This window comes from Lolium perenne, chromosome 4 (genome assembly GCF_019359855.2).
Source record: "Lolium perenne isolate Kyuss_39 chromosome 4, Kyuss_2.0, whole genome shotgun sequence".
In the NCBI taxonomy this organism is placed as follows: Eukaryota; Viridiplantae; Streptophyta; class Magnoliopsida; order Poales; family Poaceae; genus Lolium; species Lolium perenne.
In genome coordinates, this window is record NC_067247.2 from 270930476 (window position 1) to 270938064 (window position 7589).

The window sequence follows — 7589 nt, forward strand, 5'->3', positions numbered from 1 at the left end:
TAAAAGGCTGTGGGGGGCTCCCCTGCAGTAGTTAGTTTCAAAAAAAAGCGCTGAACACCAATCAACACAAGTTGTTCAGACAAAAGCAATTATCAATATACAGAAATCGACCATTAAAAAAACAATATATAGAAATCGATAACATGCAAGTTTTTATCTATAACTGCATAGGGTTTTTCATATGTGTGCTTGGAATGAGGCTGAAAGATAAAAGTCGGTGTTTATGTGCTCTTTGGATTGAAAATTGAGTTACTAACATACTAATTTATCGGTACGCATCCTACGCATTTACTCATACTGTTCACAACTATTATTCTCTTTCATAGGACAATACTGTCAAATAGCTAGTACAATCCTACTCTGCAGTGTATACAGCAAATACAGTACTAAATTAAACTATTCTGCAATGACGTTGAATTGAATCAAGGATGATATGTTGAGAAAGTATGTATATGTACCTTTTCTAGCATAGGCTGACTCTTTATCCACTTTCCCTGAGCAGGATCAAACACCTCAACCTCAGAAAAACAGTCAATACGATCTCCACCGCCAAATGCATAAATTTTCCCATACAATCTAACTCCAGCGAGGCTGCCCTTTTCACTAGTCAGCGCTGGGCATGGGATCCAATAATCACGTGTTCGGTCATAACAGTCAACTTCAGAGAAAGAATAGATGTATGTGTATGTTAGGATATAAATTGCAACCAAGGAGCCCAATGGAAAACAAGCACAGAAACAATTGAGTACCTGTATCAAACCAGGAAGCGCCATCACCACCACCAAGAACAAAAATTTTCCATCCAATGTAACAGTGAGGACTTCCCAACAGTCATCTGTTTCAGAGGTATTAGTATGTCTAAGGAGGGTGAGGAGTCTAATGATGGCAGAAATGAGATGCCATCAAAACCACCAATGAGATAAATGACATCTTCTGAACCCAGACATTTTTCAACAAACTGGTTTAGTGAATCATCTAGAGATAAAGGATCTATTTTCGAGTTCAAATTCTTCACCGTGTTCTTTAGCTCAATAACTCTTTTCAGTAACCTGTCCTTCACTCCGTGTAGGTCTTTTACTTCTTTATTGGACTTAACCTGCACTTGAGCACGTCATGACATTAGGAACAGACTATCAACAAAGCTGAAAACTGAAGAGTTCCAAATTCCATTTGATCATGATACATGAGGCCTTCGATCTAGTTCTTGTCCCATGGTGCTGACGGAGAATGTCGTGGAAATCCAAAGTCTTTCGTGAATTGGTTGTGCCTGGCATTGTTCTTATTGAAGGCATTGTTTTGAGAGTGGGGACCTTTCTGGACTTTTGATGTTGTCTCGGTGGTGTTAGTATTGCTGCTCCAAGGAATAGATTACTGTAGCGGACTTTTCTTTTTTGTAATTCTTCTTCTTTTTTTTGGGTTGTGTGCATCCGTAATGCCGCTAGGGCAATACGTTGTTGCAGACTGGTGTATTTGGTATCTTCACGATATTAATATATACTCCTTATCGAAAAGTTAGCGCTGCGCATGGGATCTAGGCAGGTCACAATGAATTAAAAGCCCTAAGATCATCTTATTGTTTCATAAACTTTAAGATCCAAAGAACTAGTATAACATATATAAGGCATTCAAACATGTTTCAAGATAGACCTGTTTCTTCTCCATAGCCTCTATTCGGTCAGATAGATCTTTGACCACATCCATCAACTGTAAAAACAAATTAATATCGAGAAATTTTGAAGACAAAATATATTAGACATACAATAGATAGGGATGGCAGTAACACGTATTGATATGCCATAACTAAACTTTGCTTCCGAACATGATTCATAGTCCATTCCTTGGAGTAGCAAACTTGAATACCCCCAAGCAAGTTGATCCACTTCGGTATCTAAGTTTTCTGGCAAATTAGAGTATCCCTCAAGAAATGCACCTTTAATTTCTTGCATGTCCTTGCAGCTATATGTGTCGATGACTTCAGTTCCAGCTCCATTGGCATATGAATCAGAACTTAGCTGCTGGCTGATAGAGCCGTGAGTTTCTCTAATACCAACGTGAAGCTAAGCTCAGTATCCAGCTGGCCAGATTGATGCTGCTGTTGCACTTCAACCTCCTTATTGAACAGTGCATGATCCTCCCACTCTGGCCAGATTGAACTCTGCTGATTTTGTTTGGCAGTTTTCGTTTTTACAGGTTGGCATGTTTGAAGCCATGGCCAGGGATTTCTTTTTCTGTTTGGTTACGGACTGAAAACTGGAATTCTCGAACCCCTCCGAGAAATATTGCTACTGGTCGAAAATATTTGATGGATTTGAATTAGGCATACCATCATGTGCACATAGTACCAGTTGTGGTGGCAAAGCGCTTCTGGTCTTTCTCATCGGCCACGGTTCAATTTCATCTTCGGCTGCAATTATTTTTTTGGAAGCTCCACTATAAAAAAAAACTAAGTTAAGCAGATGCGCCGCAATGACCGCGCTACGAGGCGCGGAATGTTTGGTTGTGAGCTTAAAGCTCTAACCACTCTGATGCACAAGCAATTATGTCTCACTGGGATCGCAAATCTATTCATTTTGATGGAAAAAAATCGAATTCAAAATTATTGGAATAAACTCAGACAGTAAATAAGCTATGGTTTGAAGGTTTTGCGGTAACCGTTAATTCCGGTGTCCGGTAATGATCATGAAAGACGATCCTTTGTCAACGCCTCCAGATGAAGCGGCCGATCGACGCCAAGGATGCATATCCCCACATAATATTGGGAACAACAGATGTGTGATACTACTCGGTAGCTCTAGTAGGTGTCCGGATCTGATAACTGTACATCGTAGTACCATAACTTCATCTCAAATTAATTGCGGCAATTCATATACATGTAGTAATAAAAAGAAGACGCTAATGCTTAAGCTATATATATATACTCTACATGTTCCTCTCCCCCTATGAGAAGTGTAGGAAATGAATTAAGCTCCATCTGCTCAGAACCCCCATGTTACTTTCAGTGTATCCAAAGTTTCAGTCTATAGCAGTTTTAGGTATGAAAGACACTGGGAATAGGTATGGTATCGTGCCTCTGCTATGAGTGGTTTGTAGGACTCGAATGGTTTGTACATCAACAACAATAATCCACGCTTAGATGTCACGTAGAGCCGTAGAGGAATATGCATGTGATGCCGTGGATCATGCGTACATTCGTAATCTCTAGCTCCATAGACTAGAGTCAGTTCCTGTTGCGGAGTGGTATGATGGGCTTAGAAGACCCATCAGTAGTGGAGACATGGCATTTAGTCCATAAGGACCTTTAATCCCAGTTAGCCAACCGAAACTATTTAGGCAGAACAAAGGCGAACTTTTTAGTCCCGGTCCGGTTACCAGCTGGGACAAATGGCTCTCCATGTGGGTTGGGGGCGCGCATCGGGGCGAAGTTATCCATTTGACTAAAGGCTATTTCATTTAAAAAAATCCATTTTTTCTAATTATTTTTTACTACATTTTTTCTATTTTTTCAAAAATTTTAGTATTTCAGTTATTTGACAAGCTTAGTCTCTAACTACACTTAATCTCTAGTCAAATTACTTACACGTGGTCAAACTTTCCGCTCGGTCACCCATCCTCTCACTACTCCATCACTAGCATGCTTAACTTCCGTGTTCCTTTCCATCCTACTTCCAAGTGATTTGCGCGCATATTGTTGATAGTACTATCATATCAACCATATTAACATGTTGGTCGATGTGACACTTCTTTATTGTTTGAGTACCAAATAATTATTTTAATAAACAAAAGTAATGAATGTAATGATAATGTTAAATAAATAAGTAAATATTAACTTTTCAAATTTATATTATAAATAAAAAATTATTTTTTTAATTATTTTAGAAAAATACCAAACCTGCAAATTTGAAAATCTAAATTTTGGCTAACTTTGTGTTCAAGTAATAGTAATCTTTATGCAGGATGCAAATATTAATTTAAAAAATTTAAAAATATAAAATCCTAAATTTCTTGCAAAAATTAAAATCTTCATGCTTTCATATTTTCATTTAGAATTTTGAGAATCTACAACTTGGCTAACCGGGTAAATCCAGGTGAATTCGGATGTAACTTTTTCCCACTATTATTTTGATATATTATACGCCTTTTTCCGACGTCGTATGCAAAAGTTAATGCAATTTTAGCTTTTAAACTTTTCTTGCAAAAAAAGTCAAAATTCAAATTTTTTAACTTTCCCTAATAGTAGGTTATGTAACATACATGAATCTCAAAAGATTTTATTTTTTGAATTTTTTATCATTTTCTTTTATATTTTACAGAGCTAAAAAGAGGCGATCCACGGGGGGAGGCATGGAGGTACGTGGGGAGCCAAAAAAAACCTAAAAATCCTTTAGTCCGGGTTGGTAAAACGAACCGGGACTAAAGGGTAGACCTTTAGTCCCGGTTGGTAATACCAACCGAGACTAAATGCTTTTGACCTGCCGCCACCTCTTTAGTCACGGTTTGTATCTCAGAACGAAACTAAAGGTTCCTAACGAACCGGGAACAATGAGTGTCATACGCTTGGGTGAATTCGGGACGACGTTGCCAGACCTTTAGTCCCGGTCTAGGATATGACTGGGACTAAAGGAACCTAACGTAAGGCTTGTTTTCTACTAGCGCATTTGTAGTCCAATATGCCAAATCACTCTATGTCGAAATATGATCTCATGCGTCTACCCCCTTCAGCAAAAAGAAAATATTATAAGTACATGTTGATCCGTGTGTGAAATAATAGAGAAGAGAATTATTGTGGTGGCTTGAAAAGCAAAAAGTGTTTTTGACACATGGGCACTAGTGCTTCCTTCAATTTTAGATTTTTGAAAATTTTAAAATCACACACTTCTGTGTCTCTAAAAATTATGATGTTAAATATATAGATAGATATGTGCAGTATGTGTGTATGCAAAAAAGTCCCGTTAAAAAATATGTTGTATTTTGGGAAATATAAAAAAGACAAATTTGTGACAGTAAATGGTAGTACAATAGTATTAAAATAGTATGTCTTTCTGTTAGAAATTTGTTTATTTTGTATTTCTCAAAATTTAAAGTATTTTTTACCCAGACTTTTTTGCGTAGACTCCTCTTGTACATATCTACATACATATTTAATGTCATAATTTTTGGAGAAATAAAAATGTGAGATTTAAAATAAAATTGAAAGTGGACGGAGCACTGGTGCCTATGTGCACCAAATCCCTATCCCTTAAAAAGGCCTACAATTCCTGAACATTAAGATTGATAAGTTCGAGTACAGATGAGAGTTGAGAGCAATTAATGAGATCATAAGCCTCCGTGGAGGTAGATTCCATGTACCTCTGTTTGCGATCAAGGTGGTGCTAGCTAGTTGAAGGCTAACTAGATGACCCGTTGCGCTATCGCGCAAGTGCAAATGAAAGCGTATTAATATGCCAATGGATGCCAACATATAGGACAGTAATTTAATAAATAATTTATTTCGGTGCTTAAATCTATATTTTTGGTGATGGTTCATGTCTTGACTTGTTATATAAGCATCAAATATGGCGTTTATTTCTTATCCCTCTAAATTTTACAGAATTATACAGGATGTTTCATACGAAAATAGGTGTAAGATGATCTTTCATGTATTGGTCATTCAAAGTTAATGCGGAGAGCATCCACGGTTCTATTAGATTCGCCTTCCATTATTGCCATGAGATGTTTTTTCCCATTTTATGCTATTGCCCATTGATATTAAATATTTCACAATTTCTATAACTTGTCAGGCTTTAACGAAACCACATTGGTAAGCAACATATATGCTATAAAACTAAATCATCAATCTATCACGTGGATCTCTGCACGTTATGAAGTTCTGTCCGAAATAAACAATGACTAAACCGAAATAAACAATAAATTCCGGTAGTCACAAAACCGTACATCTTCCTCAAAATCACGCAGGGAAATATTCATTTGCAAGAGCACAAAACTCAGCATTGATTCAGGATGGAAAACCATGCATCTCCCTCAAATCACGCCTAGGATAAACAACCATGCCAAGATGTACCTGCCATTTTGATTCAAGATGTACATGCCAAGCTAGGTACCCATTGTCAAAACCAAAATCTCAGCCAAAAATGGACCCGTAGTCATTAATTACAAGTAACTTCCACACAGAGGAAAACCGTGACAAACTTAACTATTCTGCAAACAACATTTTTTACTACTGAGGTAAACAATAGAAGATAATGCCTGAAACATCAAGAGATAGTTAAGTTTGTGCTAAATAAGAGAGAACTACAGTTTAGAGAATACCACATGAACAAACATGGAATCCCTTTTCTTTATAGAGCATGGGAAGGGCATATACCATCTTGTTTATAGAAGGTCTACCAGCAAAAATACTATCTGAAGATCAACAAGCAAAATCAAAAGGGACAGTACATATGATAAGCTACCAAGCAAGATCATCTATCTTCTCTAACTGAACACTATTCCATCTAGCCTGGGCATTGTAGTAGATGATTCGATAGTGCACAAAAATCTGAAACTCGTACATTAGCAGCCTTGGGATAAAAATAGAGGATATGACCATATAATTCTGAAACTCATACCAGTTTACATCTTCTCTGAAATTTAACAACCTTACAAGTTCTGATTCCTGAACACTACAACTCGACTGACTACAAAATCCGGTCGAATCTGATCGATCTCGAACGGAATCTCAAGCGCACGCCGCCCTGCGATGGTGGCAGTATCAGCCTGCCCAAGGTTGCAGGCGGCGTTGAAGCAGCCTTGCGGCTGTCTCGTCTCCAAGGAGTACGTCCTGAGTCACGTCTTCTCATCTATGGAACTAAAAAATGGAAACATCTAACCTTAGATGCATGCTACATATCAGCCATTTGATTTTGTGCTCAGGTTCCTTATATGTTAAATACACTGTAATAAATACCGTCAGGTAACTTTTGCTGAAGAAATATCAGTTCATGCACAACTTAGGTATGAATTGTAATATATATAACACTGACAGATATACATATATAACACTGACAGATATACATACTTTTAAGGCACTGTCATACCAGTATTTTTCCTCGAGAACACCTAATGTAGCATGAGGACCTGAAACATAAGTTAGTGAGCACAACAAGCAGGTCTTATTACACACAAAATATGAAAGTTAATAATTCTGTCAGGACATTCAATCAAGGACGTACCGTAGTACAATAATGTGCATTTGACGGAGTGCCATTTATAAATTATGCTGCATCTTAAAATTCCGAAGGGTTAATTCATGATCAAACACAAATTGTTCATTGAACCTAACATAGATGACCTGGTGCACCCCGGCGGCCGGCGCACAGGCAAATGCAAGATATTACTATAACCATATGTTTTACGATGTTTATGTTTGTTTAGTTGTCCAAGAATTCAGTAGGTCTTTGAGAGCCCTTAAGCCCATATAGGCAATATTTTTTAAAGAACATAAAAACATAAGTTTTAGTCGACTGATGTCTGTTTAGTTTTCCAAGAATTCAGTATGTCTTTGACAGCCCTTAAGCTTGTATAAGCAATCCTTTTAAAAGAAAATAAAAAAA